Raw genomic sequence first — 20,183 nt, forward strand, 5'->3', positions numbered from 1 at the left:
TGACTTTGAGCCTTGCTTTCCACTCTATGTGTGATTCCCTATACCTATTGGTGAACCCTCTTATGTGCGGCGTCATGAGGGTATAGACTTGGGATGTGCCTATGTTGTACTGTCTTATGTGCGGCGTCATGAGGGTATAGACTTGGGATGTGCCTATGTTGTACCGTTTCTTTCGTCGAATAATGCAAGTGTACTTTCATCTCACATGTTGTGTTTACCTTTTTGTGTCATATCGAGTGAGTGAACGAGTGCAGGTGCATTATACTTGGTATTAGAGTAACCCTTGCTTGGAGTGAAGAATTACTCACAGAAGCAAGAGAGATCTAGGACCCCAAAGAAATCACGTCACGATGCCTCACGTTGCCCATGTTGCATTGACCCCCATTGTGAGGACCCTTGGCTTGACGATTCTCAGCATAGCGACCCTGACACAAGTCAACATTTGAAGATATGACGCGGTTTTTATGCAGCACAAACACCATCCGAAGGTGAAATGTGGCTTTCTTGCATCGACAACACCAAAAGCTGAGGCTCGGCTTTCCACGACAACATGGAGGACAACAGAGAGAATGTACCCATCCCAACAGTTGAAGAGGAATAAGAGTCGAGGTCAAGAATGAAGAGTAGCTCAAAAGGAGAAAGTAGCCGGCCTAGAGAGGTAATTGGAGATCATGTCAAGCTTGTTGGACTCAATTTGGAGAAGCATGCAAATGGAGGAGGAAGCAGAGGAAAAGAGAAGAAAACTAGAAGTGGAGTAGGGTTACAGAGCTAGGAGAGCTTAGGATACAAGGAAAGACAAGGGAGAAGATAGTTGAAACAGGCAGTAAGATGAAGGACAAGAAGAAAAATAAAAGACAAACCCATAAGAAAGATAAGGAGAGCGAGAGTTCAAAAGACGACTATGGCAAGTTCAAAATGCCCCAACCCACAAAGGAGAGAGAGATAGGTTGATCTTAAAGAAGTCGATTGCGGAAGTTGACAGGTACTTGAAGTATACTAGGATCACTGAAGACAGGAAGGGGGAAGTGGCAACCATCTACTTGGAAGAAGACATTGCTAGTTGGTACCTACTGGAATCGGAGCAAGGACGCAATATCTTTTTGTGGGAAGAACTCCAAGAAGAACTTAAAGATTACTTCATCCCAAAGATGGAGAAATTCAAAGTTAGAGATGAATGGAGAAATCTGAAGCAAACACAAGGAAAGTTGAAGAAGTATGTTAGCAAATACAAGCAGTTGATGCTGCAGCTACCCAACATGGACATTGACACTAAGTTACATAGATTTCTATTTGGCATGCAAGAATGGTCCAGAAGAGACTTGGAGAGATAAGAACCAACTAGTTTAGTCGAGGCCATGAGGATGGTTGGAAGACTAGTTAACTTAGAAGGGAGAAGAATAGCCAAAGGGAGCAAGACCAGATTCAATACCAACACTACTAACTCTTGGACCCTAAGGCCCAATATCTCTAGAGGCCCATTCCCGGAGGTGCACAGCCTAGTCTCGGGAATAACCCCAGCAACATCGCAATCCGCCTTGGTGCCAAGAGTAGTTGGGGGATCGGGAAATAACCACTACAGACCAATCCTGAGTGTATCATATGGGTCTGCGGGATCAAATACATCATGGTGGAGGCTCCAAGCCTCAACCATAGGGATTAGATGTTTCAAGTGTTGGGGATCCCACTATCAAAACAAATGCCCCATGGATGTCATAGCCTCATCAAGCGGGTCTAAGGTAGTAGTCACTAGTGCGTATGGAGGAGAGGAGTCACAAGCTCCGCGCATCTAGGAAATCCCCAACGGAAGCGAAGAGAGCTTAGATCACCCAAGGGTGGGAACAATTAGTGCTCTTCCCCAATGCATGATGACTCGCATAGCAACAAACCAATAGCTATACCTCAAAGGTAGAGTGAGCCATCATGGTAGATACATGAGCCACCCATAACTTCATTACCCCAGATTGTGCAACCAAACATGGACTCAAATTGTCCAAGGCCCCAGAAGGACTAACTTTAACCTTTGCACAAGGAGAAGCCAAGGAAGTCAAACAGGCTTTTGCAATGCACATAGAAGCAAGGAAATTGAAGGCCAAACTCAACTTCTTAGTCATTCCCATGGTTGATTTTGAAGTCATTTTAGGCCTTAAGTTCTATGACAAGTATGTCATTGCAATGTTTGGGAAGGGATTTAATGAGATGATGCTAGATATGCAAGGAGAGGGTGTTAGAGTACCATGTGAAAGAATGCAGCTTCTAGATAGGACATCAATCAAAGTGCAAATGAAGGAGAACAAACTTGGAGTCTCATGCCAAATGGCGAAACCAATATCTAACAAACCAAGAGTACCAATCCAAGCACCAACTCAACAGGTTACCCATATTAGGCCTCACATCATGACCAACATGGCCAAACAAGTGGAGAAATCAGTAAAGCAGGGAGACATGTGTATTTATACATGATTCGGTCCATTGAGTAGGAGATCACCAAGAAGCCTAAACCCCAAGTTGGTAATATAGAAGTGGAAGCAATACTTGAGGAATATGAGGATGTGATGCTAACTGAACTATCCAAAGGCCTACTCCTTAAAAGAGAAGTAGACCACAAATTTGACCTAATCCCAAGGGCAGTCCCACCGGCTAGAGCCCCCTATCGTATGAATCATACTGAACTCATGGAGTTGAAGAAACAATTACATGAATTGAAAGAGCAAAGGTTCATCCAACCCAAGAAATCCCCGTTCGATACACTAGTGCTATTTGTCAAGAAGAAGGATGGGGGACTCCGACTATGTGTAGATTATAGGGCTCTCAATAAGATCACCATCAAGAATAAGTATCCCATGCCCTCAGTTGAAAACCTCTTAGATAGACTACATGGAGCCAAATACTTTAGTTGTATAGACCTTAGGTTAGGGTCCCATCAAATTCGTATAACAGAAGAATACATCCCCAAAACATCCTTTCATACCCGATATGGAAGCTTTGAGTGGCTTGTCCTAGGGTTTGGATTGCGTAATGGGCTAGGCACCTTTTGTGGCCTAATGGATGGAATCTTCCAGTCTGAAATAGATGTCTTTATCATTATCTACATAGATGATCTCCTAGTATATAGTAAAATGCTAGAGGAGCACAAAAGACACCTACACCTAGTTTTTGAGAAGCTAAGACAACATAAACTATATGCCAAGACTAAAAAATATGAGTTTGCAGTGAAGGAGTTAGAATTCCTAGGCTTCATCGTAGGCGAGGATGGTATCAAAGTAGACTCCAAGAAAGTAGAAGCGGTAAAGAATTGGTCTACATTAAAGATCGTAAGGGAAGTTTGGGAATTTCTAGGATTCACAATGTTTTGTAGAAGGTTCATTAAGGATTATAGCCTAATAACCGCACCACTATCCCACCTCACTAAAGGATATGACAATTTTACATGGGGAAGCAAGCAACAGGCCGCTTTTAAGCTGATGAAAATATGTATGAGTCAAAACCCCATAATCAAAGTACCCAACTTTACAAAGTCCTTCGAAATCTCTATAGATGCATCAGATTATGGCATTAGGGAAGTGTTGGTGCAAGATGGCCACCCCATAGTTTACGAGTCCAAGAAGTTCACAGATGCAGAAACACATGAGAAGGAGATGCTAGCAATCATTCACAGTTTTAGAAAATGGAGGCATTATGTTCAAGACAAACACATCGTGGTTTTTACAAACAACATCTCACTCAAATACTTCCACTCCCAACCAAAGTTGTCTACCAAACAAGCCTGCTGGCTCGACTTCCTAGCAGAGTTTGACTTGGAGATCAAACAGAAGCCAGGCTCCATCGACAAGATAGCAGATGCTCTAAGTTGCAAGGCTGATTTGAAAGCTGTTAGTGTGGTCAATAGCAACTTCCTTGAGTTAGTAAAGGAGGCTTTGGAACATGACCAAGACATGCACAATATTATAGAAGAGGTGAAAGTTGATAGAACACCATATGGCATGTACACCCTAGAGGAGGGAATTCTGTTTGTGGGCAAGAGGTTGTACATTCCCAATAGTGTGGAGTTGAAGAAGGTTGCATTACATAAAGTGTATGATGGAAAGTTAGGAGGACATAAGGGACAAAGCAAGGAACTTGAAGCACTCTGGAAGTAGTTCTTTTGGCCAAATATGAAGGAAGAAGGCATGGACTGTATCAAGACTTGTCCTACTTGCCAACTCATAAAGGCACCACGCTCCAAACCAGCAGGATTACTTCAACCAACGCCAATACTTAACAAGCAATGGGACGTCATTAGTATGGATTTTATTGTGGAACTCCAAGAATTCCATGGTTACACCATCATTTTTTTAGTGGTGGACTATTTCTCTAAGCAAGCTCACTTCACACCTACGAAGGCACCATTGAATGCCAAGGAGGTAGCCCATCTTTTCTTCACACATGTGTTCAAGCTGCATGGCTTACCCTTAGCCATCGACTTAGATAGAGATGGTAGATTCATGAGTGACATGTGGAAGAAACTCTTTAAGACTCTGAAGACACAATTGAGTTTCATCCTCCTTCCACTTCGAAATAGATGGGCAAACTGAGAGAGTAAACCAATGCATTGAAGACTATCTTAGAAGCTATGCCTGGGTGGACCAACAAGATTGGAACTTGTACCTTGATGTACTCAAGTCCCATTATAACAGCTCAATTCATTCTGCCACAGGTTACACACCCTTTGAGTTAGCCACGGGAAAAGAACTCATCACACACCTTGCCTTAGTGTTAGGAGTTGCTAAAGTTGAAGACCAAGATGCAAAAGAATTCTTGAAGAAATGGAGAGAATGCAATGAAGCAACTAAGTAGAGTTTGGAAAAGAGAAAAATCACCATGACGGAGCAAGCCAATAAGAAGCGTAAGGCAGTACTCTTTACCAAAGGAGACATGGTCCTCGTCAACTCCAAACATATATCTCTCCAAAGAATATGAGCTCCAAATTCAATCACTACTACTATGGACCATACCACATCACTCAAGTTTTGAATGAAATAACATAGAAGCTTGACTTGCCAGAAAGCAATTGTGCCCATAATGCATTTCATGCCCGCCTTCTACGCAGGTTCTACCTCCACAACCAATGGGGGGGGGCACGTTCCATTGGTTCACTCCAATGTCCCCTTCAAGGTAGAAGCCTTCCTTTGGCATCGGGAACACAAAGGTATCTCGAGTATCTCACCAAGTGGAAAGGGCACCCTCTCAAAGAAGCCACTTGGATTTCGGAAGAATAGGCTTATGAATGTGGCAATGAAGCCTTCGCCACTTGGCTCAAGGAGAATCCTAACAATTCTTCCAATGTCCCTCGAGTCATAACTTGCCTTGTCATAGGCCTAGTAATGCCTCCACTCCTCAAATGTAATTGAGTTGAGGATGGATCTGCATGGTAGCAAGAATAAACCAAGCAACAAAGCAGTCTAGATGGGCATACACTAACCAACTTGATAGGAAAATTTGTGTTAAGACCCCCAAGTCGTAGTGTGGCAGACATTGACCAATCTAATAGTAAAGGCAGCATTAAGACCCTGCTAATGTGTTAAGTCCTAGATCGATAGACACTAGCCAGCTTATTAGAAGAAGTTGTGCTAAGACCCCAGATGAGTCAATAAACTCTACCCTTAGATTGCTGAGGAGACAACAATCCAGTAAGTGGGGGTGAGTGTAAGGGCTTTGTAGCTATACCATGGCATTGCTACCAGAAGCACCTATATAGGGAGTAGTAGTGACTTTGAGTCCTGCTTGTTTTCCACTCTACGTGTGGTTCCCTATACCCAGTGGTGAACCCTCTTATGTGTAGCGTCACGAGGGTGTAGTCTTGGGATGTGTCTATGTTGTATTGTTTCTTTCATTGAATAATACAAGAGTATACCTTGCTCTCACATATCGTGTTACCTTTCTCTGCCATGTTGAGTGAGTAAACGAGCGCAGATGGATCATAGGGGGGACACGGGGTGCCATATGTGGAACTCCCAAAAAAGAAAATATTAGAGAAGAGAACCTCCCCTCCCAAAAGAAGAAGAAGAGAATAATCCCCCCTTCAAAATATTAGAGAATAATAGAAAATAGATAGACTAACTTTTATAGAGAGTTTTAGAGAAATTTCTTGTCGATAAATTTCTTATTGGTAATGATAAAAATAGAGAAATTTAGGGAGGGGGTGTTGAACTAACTTTTAAAAAAAATCATATAAAAAAATATGGCCTAACTAAAAATGATGCCCCCCAAACAAAAAAATGTGATTCTATTTAGAGAATAAAAAAGTTTGGGGAGAGAGAGAGAGAGAGAGAGAGAGAGAGAGAGAGAGAGAGAGTATACACATTTGGAAAGAGAGGGAGAAGGAAAGTAAGAGGAAGGGAGAGAGAGAATATAACAATTTGAAGAGATATTAGAAGATATTTAAAGCACCGAACTAAAATCAATGTGAAGGATTGGCCTAACACTTGTAAGAAGCACCAGGAGGTTACAAAGAAATCTTCAACTCATAAAAAGGCTATGGTGTCTCACAATTGGTGTCTTTGTGAATCAAGCACTTATGAACCCTTTTGTATGTTATATCATTGCGAGATACAAGTGTATTTTCAAAAATCAAGTTATTGTTTCAAAAAATGACATGGAAGTGCACTATATTAACTATTAATAGAAATGCTTCACAATAATTTTGGGGTCTCTCATGGTTTGTTTTTTAGGGACTCAACTGGACATGAATCATATTGCCACGTAAGACATGTATCAAGGCGGATAGCGCCAGCCTTGGCATGAAGTGCCAGGAAGAAACTAGGTGCAGAGTGCCTACTTTTTCATTTACCAAGAGGTTTTCATACTCTAAAAGTTGTTGCTACCTTAAGTTTGTTGTATTAAAGAAAATGGACATCAACATAGGCTTACATGTGAAGACATAGTTTATCTATGATATGGTCATTAATCTGCACAATGTAACCTATGTTTTGTCTATGATTTTGCACCCTATATTTTTATGGGCAATGCCATTGTAATGTTCATTAGAGCAATTGAACTGCACCCAAGTTAACTGAAGCCCATTGGTACATTTGTCAACTTTTACACGAAACTGTGTGTGCACATGCATGTGTGTGCTTGTGCATGTTCATGTGTGTCTATCAAGTGCTCTAATGTACTCTCATTCACCTTTATTTCTTTACTAAAAAGTATGATTTGGCTAAAACCCATGTTAATACTTGAATGTATTGATCTTTAGAGAGAGAGAGAGAGAGAGAGAGAGAGAGAGAGAGAGAGAGAGAGAGAGAGAGAGAGAGAGAGAACCTAGGCCCTACACATGAGAGAGAGGGCGGAAGGGGGAGAAGAAAAATGTTTAATTTAAAAAAGACTATTCTCTTTTCTCTTTTCCCCCTCCTCTCTACGTCTTCTTTTTATCCTTCTTCTTCTTCTTCTCTCTCTCTTCTTCTATCTCTCTCTCAAAGTATGTGAAAAACTATGTTCGAAAAAATTTAAAGTAAAAAAGATTTTAAAATTATTTAATTAAAAGAAAATTTTAAATTAAAAATTTTAATCTTAGAGAGAGAGAGAGAGAACCTAGGCCCTACACATGAGAGAGAGAGGGGGGGAAGGAATTTAATTAAAAAGTGGAGGGGGAAAAGAAAGAGAGAGATTATAAGTGAGAGAGAGGAGAGGGGATTTTAATTAAAAAAAGGAGGGGGGCGCTTTAATGAAAAAAAGGAGGGGGAAGAGAAAATGAGAGATTACACGTGAGAAAGGGAGGGGGTTTTGATTGAAAAAGGGAGGTTTGGAAAAAAGAATAGGTTTGGGAAGCCCTCTGAAGGTTCGGAGCTTTGCTGCCTTGAAGCGGCGAGCGAAGTTGCCGTGTTATCACACGACAACTTCGCTCAACAATCCATTTATCATATTTCTCTCTCCTCTTTTTTCTCTTTGTTTCTAATTTTTTAATTTACTCTCTCTTTCTCTCTCTCTCTCTCCTCCCCAATTTCCCTATGTCTAATTCTCTCTCTCTCTCTCTCTCTCTCCTTTTATTCTCCCCCCTCTTTTCCTTCTCTCTCCCTCTCCTCTTTTTTCCTTGTTTTTCTTCTTCTATCTCTCTTCATTCTCTTTTTAAATTTTATATATTCTCTCTCTCTCTCTCTCTCTCTCTCTCTCTCTCCTTCTTTCACTTTCTTCCCCCCCTCAGTCTCTCTTAAAGTATGTAAAATTTATATTTTTCCTATATGTAATTCTCTCTTTATGTTTATATTCTCTCTCTTCTTCTTCTTCTTCTTCTCTCTCTCTCTCTCTCTCTCTCTCTCTCCATCCCCTTTTCTTCTCCTCCCCTTTCTCCCAATTTTCCTTTTTTTCTTCTCTCCCTCTCTCTTTTAAAATTTTTTTATATATTTTTTTTCTCTCTCTCTTCCCCCTCTCTCCTTCTTCTCTCTCCATTCCTCTCTCTCTCAAAAAATATTTAAATTAAAAAAAGACATTTTCTCTCTATTCCCCCTCCCTCTCCTATTCTTTCTTTTTTGCTCTTTGTATATTTCTCTTTCTCTTTCTCTTAGATTAAAATTTTTAATTTAACCTTTTTTTAAAAAAATTAAAATAAGGAGCTCTCTCTCTTTCTCTCAATTAGATTAAACTTTTACATTTAATTTTTTAAAAATTAAAATAAGGAGAGGGAGAGAGAGAGAGCGAGAGAGAGAGAGAGAACCTAGGCCCTACACATGAGAGAGAGGGGGGAGGGGGAGAAGAAAAATGTTAATTAAAAAAAGACTATTCTCTTTCCTCTTTCCCCCCTCCTCTCTTCTTCTTCTTCTTCTTCTTCTTCTTCTATCTCAAAGTATGTGAAAAACTATGTTTGAAAAACTTTCAATTAAAAAAGCTTTTAAAAATATTTAATTAAAATAAAATAAAATTAAAAATTTTGATTAGAGAGAGAGAGAGAGAGAGAGAGAGAACCTAGGCCCTACACATGAGAGAGAGAGAGGGGGGAGGGGGAGGAATTTAATTAAAAGGGGGAGGGGAAAAAGAAAGAGAGAGATTATAAGTGAGAGAGAGGGGAGCGGGTTTTAATTTGAAAAAAGGGGGGAAGGGGGGGGGGGGGGGAAACACTTTAATGAAAAAAGGGAGGGGGAAGAGAAAATGAGAGATTACATGTGGGAAAGAGGGGAGGGGAGGGGGTTTTGATTGAAAAATGAAGGTTTGAAAAAAAAAAGAAGATTCGGGAAGCCCTCTGAAAGTTCCGGGCTTTTCGAATCTATAGCAAAAAAATAATATAGAAGTAAGATATATATATATATACATATATATATATATATACATATATATATATATATACATATATATATATATATATACATACATATATATATATATATATACATACATATATATATATATATATACATACATATATATATATATACATACATATATATATATATATATACATACATATATATATATATATATACATACATATATATATATATATATACATACATATATATATATATATATACATACATATATATATATATATATACATACATATATATATATATATATATATAGAATTCTTTTGAGGAGATGGGTTGAAAAACATCCCTCCCCCTGTTTTTGGCATGAGGATATGAAAGGGTTGGAGAGGGAGTAATGTGAAAAGTAGGGGTGGAATAAGCAATGCAAGGGTAAGGCAAGTTGCATGTGCATAGACAATGTTGTAGAGTAGTTAAAAGTGTACAGGAGTGGGAGAGAAGTGACCCATGCCTTGCCTTCCCCTATTAAAAGAGGCCCCTCTACTCATTTTCCATCATCTGATTGTGTTGATGCTTCTCCTACTCCTCATGTTGATGCTCCTTTGTAGGCTGCCTTGTTGAAAAGGAAAGATAGAGAGAAAGAGATTATCCCGCCCACATCCCACCTCCTCTCCTCCTCCTCCATCCTTGCCACAGGAAATCAACCCATATTTTCATCTTACTACCATAAGGGCTTGTTCCCTTTTCTCCTCTTGGCTACCCCGCTAAAAATTCTCTTCTTGTCCACCTTAAATTCAACCCTTCTTTTTCTATCAAATCAGCCCACCTCTTTTCTCCTTCATTTAGTTCAACCATCGAAAGCTCACGTATTCCTCCTTATATTTAGCTCCCATCTTGAGTAGATACTCTTATCTTTTACTAAAGCTAGTCTTTTAAAAATACGAACTCTCTCGCCTTACATACCACCCTTTTGCCATACTTCTATTTGAATTTCCAAGAGTAAGGCCAAATACCTTGGAGTCTTGTGTACATGAGTGTGAGTAGGACCATATTTGACAAGCATGTCACCCAAGAGAAGATAAAAAATAGAACCTTGAAATAATACGATGATGCAATCTATTACAAGCTTAGCCATCCCATAGAAAACCCCAACCTCTTAGTTAGGTAACTCTAATGCCCCCAAAAGAAACCACAAAACACCCCTCTCCAAAAAAGGTCTAAGCCCAAACCTTACTCCACTCTTCTTAGAAGCCCAAGCCTTTGTGTTCAAAACTATATGTATTCCACCACCCCAACCATCCTAAAGTTGCACATCGACCCCCCTGCCAAAAAAGAAAACCTTAATCCACCCTTGTGCTCAAAATCTTATCTAGCCCACTACCCTTATCACACTGAGGTTGCACATCACACAGACCCCTTATTGTGTTGATGCTTGTCCTACTCCTCATGTTGATGCTCCTTCTTAAGATGCCTTATTGAAAAGAAAAGAGAGATGGAAGAGATTAGCTCACCTCAACTCCTCCTCCTCCTCCCCTTGTCTCAAGAAATCAACCCATAGTTTCATCTTACTACCATAAGGACTTGTTCCCTTTTTCTCCTCTTGATTGTGTGTCGTGTTCACACACTACACATGCTCCTATCATTTCAGGAATTCGACCTATGAAGCATGTGCCATCTCTCACCATAAGGACTTGTCCCCTTTTTCTCCTCTTGACTGCTTGTTGTGTTCACATGCTATGTCACGACCATGGGCATGCTCCTATCATTTCAAGAGTTCGACCTATGAAGCATGTGCCATCTCTCACCATATAAGGACTTGTTCCCCCTTTTCTTCTCTTGATTGCCTATCATGTTCACATGCTACGTTGGGACCATGGGCATGCTCCTATTGTTTTAGGAGTTTGACTTATGAAGCATGTGCCATCTCTCACCATAAGGATTTGTTCCCTTTTTCTCCTCTTGATTGCCTATCGTGTTCACACGCTATGTTGCGACCATGGGCATGCTCCTATCGTTTCAGGAGTTTGACCTATGAAGCATCTGCCATCTCTCACCTAGCTTGTTTACACTTGCACAAACATACACAATCTAACCTACGATGTAGTGATGAGAACACTTACCCTCACTTACCACATTGTAGTCACAATGGTTGGCATGTGTCACTCCATGATTCACATGCATTGCACCTCACTCAACTCCTTGCATCCATGGTTGCTTAATGTGATGAATGGTTATAGAGGCAAGTAGAGAAGATGAAGAGAGAAATGATTTTTACATATCCATCCCTCACCCCCTTGCACTTTCACCCTCACGCTCTATTGCCCCCCCACACACTCAACACAATGAAATGAGAAGAAGAAGATAATGCAAGAAGGGAGAAATTTGTCCTTGTCTCTCACTATCTTGAATGCCTTCACTTTCTTCTCCCCTTTCATACTTGCACAAGAACCACAAAAGAAGAGAAGAGCAAGGTTGCCACACACATGAATAGCTTCTATATTAGTTCTTATCCTTTTTTAAACACATTTGGTTAGGATCTCGCCTTTTTTGGGCATCAAGCCCACTCTAATGGCTTCATGTCCACCCCATTTCGTATACACTTATGTGTTCTTATGGATTCACTTAGGTTTAAAAAAAAATAGTGTGTACAATTTTCATGGGAGAAAGCACGTGGTTCTCGTTAATATCTTTGACAAAAGAATTTTTTCATCACTTAATCCCAAAAGATTTTGTGGCTCCTATTGCATGCTTAAGAGGGTTAATATTTACCCCCTTCCTAGATGAGTACCGATCCCATGGCACATCAGTGAAGTGATAGGGATGGTAGATGATGTGATTCTTTTGGGAGGCTGTAGTTGTTTAGAGGGTATGATGAAAGTGTAGCTTTGGAGATCTATTGAGGATATGTGAGAAGGTAGATGAGGGTTTGTGGATGATATGTTGGTGAGGAGGGTGATTGGCCACCATTGATGTTGTTGGTTCTTCAATAAATTCTTCAATAGCCATGGGTCTTCATAGAACTTGCAAGGTATATGCTCTCCTTGGGGGTGTACCTACATCACTGTGTAGTGTTTGTGCTCATGCATGTGTAAATGGGAGATGGGTCGAGCTCCAAGAAGGCTTGGGTATTGTCCCACACTTGAGGACCCAGTTAATGTGCGAGGTTTTATTGTGTGGTGCATACTCAAGGTGACAAATCATTCGAGGAAGCCCAGGCTGGCTACCCTTGAGCTAACATCATCTAGCTTATTAAATTAATTTTTAGAATATTGATTCTAAACATTAATTTAAAAATTATTGTAGTGCTCAAAAAATTAATTTCACTAGCCAATAATTAAATTTCTAGGCCAATTGTCTTCCAAGTATCTGTAAGCAGTTATTGACCTTTAGACTAGCATTACTTAATGCCTAGTCTCTAATGTCACCCCACTGACATTAGTGGCCAATAAATTGGTCTAGGCCCAAATCTAACACCGAGTACCACCTAGTACCTATCACACATAACTTATTACAACCTTTGCCTTTGATACCCACTATATCCTCGGGGTCCTTGGCCTATTACCATGAAATAGCTGTCATGTGCATCATATGTGCTAAATAACATTGCACATTTGATCAATACCTTAATTAAATGTTATTGACAAGATTAAGCATCTCAAATTTCACATCCTCGTGACATGAGAGTAGCCCAAGGTCCATTTGGTGTAGATGACAATTTACAGGAAGTAGCAACAATCTTTTTGGTGGTCCTAAGCTATCGGTGACAGCTTGCATGGCTATTTGAGGAGGAGGGAAGCAATAGTTTTTCAACGTTTCTTGCAATGAAACTCTGGAATTTCTCTCTCTACAATATTCTCTCTCATCCCTCAGCCTTCTCTCAAGTTATCTAAACATTTTCTAGCAATTTGAGACATCTTAGAGGAAGAGATTTCAGTAACCTCTAATATAAACCCTAATTTATATGAGTAGAAATTAGGGTTTTGACAATTGTGTGCTCAGAATTGAAGGCCTAGGACCTGAATTATAGCAGCTAAAATTATGAAATTTTGGGGACATTTAAGAGGCTAGCCAGCCAATACTAGATTTGGGGCTGAATTTGTCTTTCAAGGAGTAGGGTGAAGGCTAATCCTCAGGAAAACTAAGGGGAAAATTGGTTTGGAGGCTTGCTAGTCATTTTTTATAGCAAGATATACTTGGATTGGCGGGAGGAGATTAGAGGATCTCAATTCTACTCCTTTTATTTGCAATATAAGATTAAAAAACACTGCAAAGGGTGTCGATTTTGGGGCCAACAAGGTGTCCAATGTCCAAGATTAAAGTGGTAAAGTGTGCATTTTCACTTTATGTGAATTTTATGCTTGTTGTAATTAGTGCTTAATCAAGTTATTTACCACCCTATTTGAGGAGGAAGGCTGGTTTCATGGTTCCATTGTCATCTAGTTCGGTTAGGATACCTGGCTTTTATCCAAATGACTTGGATTCAAATCCCAGCAATGGACAATCACCAAATAAACATAAATTAAAATGCACCATTTACCTTAATAATCTTGGACAATAGACACCCGATTGGCCCTAAAACTGGCACCACTTTCGGTATTTTTTAAACTTTAATTGCTAATGGATTGAGGACAAGTTGAGATTCCACAATCTCCTTTGCTGATCCAAAGCCCCTTGTTGTACATACAATCAGCAAGCAATTTGGGTCAATTGGCCCTTGATTTTCACCCAAGAAGTGCACAAATGGAACCACTAATCGACCAAATGTTGCTTTGATTCACAATGGATGGCCTAGAATTTGAAATCCCTATTAATTCCAAAAATTTCAAGTGTTGATTTAATGTACGATGCCTTCTCCTATTGGCAGGATCTCAAGGTGACTGTCAACCCTATTTTTTGTAGAAATTTAGGGTTTATAATAGAGACCTCTTTGTTGTCCACTGAATTTGGCTGAGATCTACTTAAAATGGCTGAGAAATGTTGAGATCTCATGAGAATGGGCTGGAGAAGGTGAGAAAGCCAAGATTAGAGAGAAATTTGATTTTCTTCATGAGAAAACTCTAAATTCTAGCTGTTGCTGCATGCTTCAACTTGCATTTAATACAGTCATCTACTATCAAGCACCTCCAAAATGCTATCACCTCATTAGCGTTGCTATTGCTAGTCCTTAGAAGGTGACTCACTACTACGCCTTGCATGTTGAAGGCCCCAAATGGCTGTCTTTTGTAGCAAGTTGATGTTCTCTAATTAGAAAATGAACCAATAGCTTTCTCTCTCCCTCTCATAAAGTAAACTGACTAAATGGATGAAACCCATAGCCCAAAAACGTTTTCTCAGTTTGCATGGGCATTTTTGCCAAGTGACAGCCTTCTAAATCCATTTTTTGCATTATCCAACCCTTTAATTAATTTTTAAAATTAAATAATACTAAAAATTAATTTCAACCCTTCTAACCTTGCCTTAAATTAAATGCACCCATCCACAATTAAACTGGCTCGGTCATTTGCAACCTAGAGTGGTCCCCAATCTTTTGTTGACCCTTAGATTGGCATTAATTAATTAATTAATTAGTGCTAGTCCCTAGTAAGACCACAGACACTTGTTGTCAAAATAACTATCCTAGGGTCAAAAGTGACACTAATTAACTTGCAAAGTCTAGTTGGGATAACTTATTACAACCTTTGCCTTTGACACCCACTGCATCCTCGGGGTCCTTGGCCTATTACCATGAAATAGCTGCCATGTGCATCACATGTGCTAAACAACCTTGCACATTTGATTAAAACCTTAATAAAATATTATCTGCAACAAGATTAGAGCATCTCAAAATTTCACATCCCCATGACATGCGATGTTGTTTGAGAGTTGGTCATTGAGTGATTGTTGTTGATAGTAGTGTCAAGTTGGTGATTGTACCAAACGTTCAAGACATTAGGGGAGTTTTGAGGTCTTGAAAATGCCCTGTAAGAGATCCTAGAGAGAGAAAATAATTTACGAAATAAAATCATTTAATAGAATTTTTAAAAGGTTTATATTTTGGTAAGTTAAAATATCAAAATTCGTTAATAAGTCATTGTCGTGATATTCTCGTGGTCCCATCAAACCTAGAAATCTAGGTCGCCATAAAGTTGGCAAGGTTGTCGTAATGAAGATCTTACCTCTCCTCATTAAAGTGAAAAGTAATATTCAATTTGAATTTTGGTGGATACTCGATTGCCTCCCTCCATCGTTTCTCCATCGTTTCTCTCTTCTTTTTTTCTCCTCCTTATTAGTCTCTTCTTTGTTTTCGTTCTTGCTTCTAATCATATCCTTAGCTATGGATCAATCACCCAATGATCTCTGTAACTCAGCTATGGATCAATCATCTAATGATCTATGTAGCTCTCATAAAAGACCTGTCTATCATCTTCATATTGAGTTGGACAGTGAGTATGAACCGATAAGAAAGAGAACAAAATCTATCATGGTTACAGAGTCTATGAAACATATACTGAGGTTTGAAGGAAAGAAGAATATTGATCTTTTGTTAGATGGAAAGCTATATCCCAAAGATCCTAGCAAAAATAGCACTCCTCCTTTCTATAATAGCTCGTCATTAATGAGGTTTATTGGTGATGGCTACAATGGATTTTTAGGTTATACACTTAATCTTGTTGCATAAAAGGATATCCTTGGACTAGAGAATCATCTTTTGATGAAACACAATATAGAGTTGTTGCAGAAGCTAGAGGATTGTCAACAAAAAATTCATTCATTGGAAAAGCGTATCAAAGCTTATCAACAAAAGTAAACTTCATTAGGCCTTCGAAATCGACAAAGAGCTCTTAAAAATATTGAGAATCTCAAACGAGGAGGAGGAGGCTGTGGTAAAAGAATCCAAGCAGCAAGGTATATTTTTTTTCACTTGAAAAATCTTAAATATGGCTTTATTTAAACTACTTGCATTGATTTGTGATGTTAATTTTGCTTAGATCTCTTCTACAACCAAATGCAAGTGAAAGAGATTCTTTAAAAGCAGCTCAGTTTTATTATCATCTTCTTCCTTCAGTGGTTTCAAAGGATATTTTGGAGAAGAAGAAATTTAAAAAGGCAAAGAAACAATGCTTGGAGTCATTTGTGAAGGATCATTCTTTGGATTTTGAGTTAGTACAGAAGACACTGGATAGTATTGGTATCAGTCGAGATGCTTATATGCAACTTTTCCAACTTTTACAATCAAATATGAAGCAAGGACAGGTACACAATTGCATACTTCCGAAACCATTTGTGGTTAGGACTATCAGACAGAGAGTTAATAACAAAGTGATGGAGATTCTAGGTGAGCCTTTTCATATCAAGGCTAGCTTCAAGGGCAAGAAAAAGGAGGTTACATTCAATGAATTTAACAATATTTTCCTTGACTTGCCCACCCTACAATGCTTAATGATCAAATTTTATGACTTGTCAGTAGAGAGGCACAGGGAGTGGCTAGATTTGTGATTAAACTTGATGAAAGTGAGATTCTGAAATGTAAAAAATTGGAGAGAATCTCTATCACCTTGATGAATAGAGCACTTTCGTCAAGTCATTGCAATCACTCAACATAATTTAGTGTTCAATCTGAATATAACATCTGGTGGCTAGGAGCATTTGAGGTAGATACTGAGAATTTTGATATACTATATTGGGTTTTTCATCAAACATCAATACCTAATGTTATTCAAAGGCAACAAGCAGGAGAAGAGCTATTTGTTGAAGGATTAGGGAACTACAGGATTGAGTGGCACATAGCTGGTGACCTAAAGACACTCAAATGTATGTATAATGTATCAAAGGGAGCTAACTCGAGATCTCCTTGCTTATACTGCATGTTACCAGCTGTAGAGTTAAACTCAAGCAATTGGAATAGAGCTCCCTCTAGGCACAATAAGGATCCACAATTTAAACCAGTCTTGGACATTCCTTTAGCGAATGCCCATATTTGTACACTTCATGCACTTTGAAGGATAATCAAAAAGCTTGTTCATCTCTATATAGGATTTGCATGGAAGTTGAAGCCATTATCAACTAGAACAGATGCTATAACAAAGGTTGAAAAAGTTCTCTCTGCAATTGGTTTGCATGGTGGAAATGTTGTTATTGAACCAGATCTTCAAAAGTCTAAGGATGGTAATTGTGTCCCAAAAAAACCATCTATTGGTGGAGTGAAGGCTAGAAGGTTTCTAAGCTTTCATGGGAGACTTGGCAAGATAAACTCGAGAAATGGTGGCTCAACTATTAAATTTAATTAGTGGGAATCCCTACATAATGCAATTAAGGATCACACTGATAATGGACAAGCTCGAAATAGAAAAGCTAAAGTTTGGGAAACACTAGACAAAGTGTTTTTTTATTGTGATAAGACTGAATGGAATGATGATGATCTCAAAGACTTTAAAAACCAATTGAACCTTTTCAAAAAGGCGATGACAGAAGCTTGGGGTGATCACACTCACTATATGGTAAGAAGTTTGTATATGTTTGTTTCTTCATTGTCGAACTCATATAATGTTTTTTAATAACTTTCCTTATTTGTTGACTATGTAGCATATTCTATACAACCATGCTCCATACTTTATTAAACAATATGGATCTCTATCTATCTGGTCAACCCAAGGTATGGAAAAATCACATTATCAAGCAAGAACAAAATATTTCAGACATACAAGACATGGAGGTGGAAGACACAAAGCCAACAGTTTATTAGAGGTCTTTCAATGGTTCTATCGACAAATTTGGCATAAATTCAAGCTTAAAGATACAACCACATCAAGCAATACATCATCTTTAGCAAGGACTATACAAATTGTTACCCAAAGAAGAAAAGATAGATATTTAAATTCTTGCGCAAAGCAAAGATTTACAGAATGGTTACAAACCAAACAAAGATTTGGGAAAATATGGGTTTCAAGAAACCCTTAATCTTTGGCATCTTCTAGTCTGATTGTGTTGCAGAAGAGTCCTTAGTTTCAGGCACCTCAACAGGGCCTTCAGAGGAGTCCTTGGTTTCAGGTAGCTCGACAGGGCCTCTAGAGGAATCTTTTGTTTCATCCCACTCAATAAGACCTCTGTATTTCAAAAACTCTTGTTTTCGATAGCCTTGAAGAAGCTTCAAATTCTTACTATCTCCTACATAAGAGAGCAAATAGGAGCCAATAACTCCAAAATATCCAGCTCTAGATCCACTGTATCCAGGCATAAAGCCAAAAACTCTTATGGCTTCTTCTTGTCCAAACCTCTGCTGAAAACTTGAGATCCAATTACCTTTGAGATAGCTCTCAAAGCCATCATTGGTAGACTTGGAGAGCTTGACAATCTACTATGATATATTACAATTGTTTGATTGTTTAAGTTTCCAATATAATGGCCAAGGCTTTGATTTTTTCCAAGCTTCATTGGCCTAGAGCCCTTGGCCCTTCCAAGAAAGTTGTCCAGATCTTCATAGAACAAACCACAACAGTACAAGATATAAGATATTTATCTATAATGCATAATAAAGTCTAACATGAACTCAATGGGTAACTTCGAATTATATTTCATACCTTAGGGTGTTCATCTTCTTCAAGAAGACTATCATCATAAAGATTTATTGAACTCTTGGGCTTCTCATCTGATGGAGACTTCAATCTCTCTTCATACCCTACATCATCAATATGAAGTTTCTTCTGGACCTGCAAGAACTCTTCTTCTGTAGGTAGCCCCCCCTTTTTGTATTCTATGATCTGATTAATACATGTATGTAAGGCTATAGAGCTATCTTGAAAATTCTCTCCCTCAACATCAAGACTTGCTAGTGGTTCTTGTTCATAACCTATAAAATTCATATCATTTTTTCCCCAACCTGCAAGGATTGCTAAGCAATAATCTTCTCTAAGATCAAAAAGATGTTGAATATCATTTAGCAACACATATCTCTTCTTGTTGATAAGATAAATGGGAAATGTTGGAACACAGGCAAGAGGACCTTCTTCATCAACCTGTGCACTTGGCTCAATCTCCTTTTCTTCCACCATTGTGATATTGTCACTCTTGAATAAACCTACATCAAAACCTTGGACAAGTTGATTCTCAACATCTTCTTGGAACATCTCCTCCTTCTCTTCGACCTCCTTATCCATACTTGCAATATCCTCTAGCTTTCTCTGTTGGTCTATATCTGGAGAAGAATTTTCCATGTACTGAAGATACACAATAAATCCAACGTCCTTGTGGATTAGAAGGCATTGGTGTTGGTACCTGTGGAAAGGGCAACATGTTTCTTTCTTTCTGAATTCCTCATCAATGAGGTTGAACCTGCCGAGCAAAGTTGACCTGGATGTATTGGTGGCTCCCATGACATCACTATAGTGAACAAATCCATTGACTTCCAAACCTTGCACATGTCTATCATAAAAACATCTGTACTCCTTAAGTTTATCATCAAGATCCTCCAATAACTCCTTCAAATCAAAAGCAACATTGAAAATTTCCCTGATATAGCAAAACTTGGAAGAATTTCCAGTGGTGTGTAAAAAATCAAAGAGCCTATCATCAGATGCCTCAATTATCTCCTCCTCATTCATTCCTTCCAGAGATAGCTTCCTCTTTGTCATCTTGACCAGAAAAATATTTATCCCTGAAAAAAAAAAGCACAATAGAACCAATATCCAATAAAACAAGATGATATCATGGAAAGAGGCCCCAACATTGATTTTCCAAGACAAAAAAATCAAAACAGGAAATTTTTTTTAGTTGACCGGTGAAACGCGAAAATTCAAGTGTGTAAGGCAAATGCCTGTGAAGGAATCGAGTTTCATCGGACACTAGCTTGAAGACAAAAATTATTCTAATATGTGGCCGGTGAAACGCGATACTAAGCAAAATATCATCAACAGAGACATTGTCTCGCGTTTCACTGGTCAAAAATTGCAAATGAAGAAAAGAAACATGAAC

This window comes from Lygodium microphyllum, chromosome 12 (assembly GCF_053477565.2).
Source record: "Lygodium microphyllum isolate KBCC chromosome 12, Lygodium_microphyllum_v1.1.10, whole genome shotgun sequence".
Classification (NCBI taxonomy): Eukaryota; Viridiplantae; Streptophyta; class Polypodiopsida; order Schizaeales; family Lygodiaceae; genus Lygodium; species Lygodium microphyllum.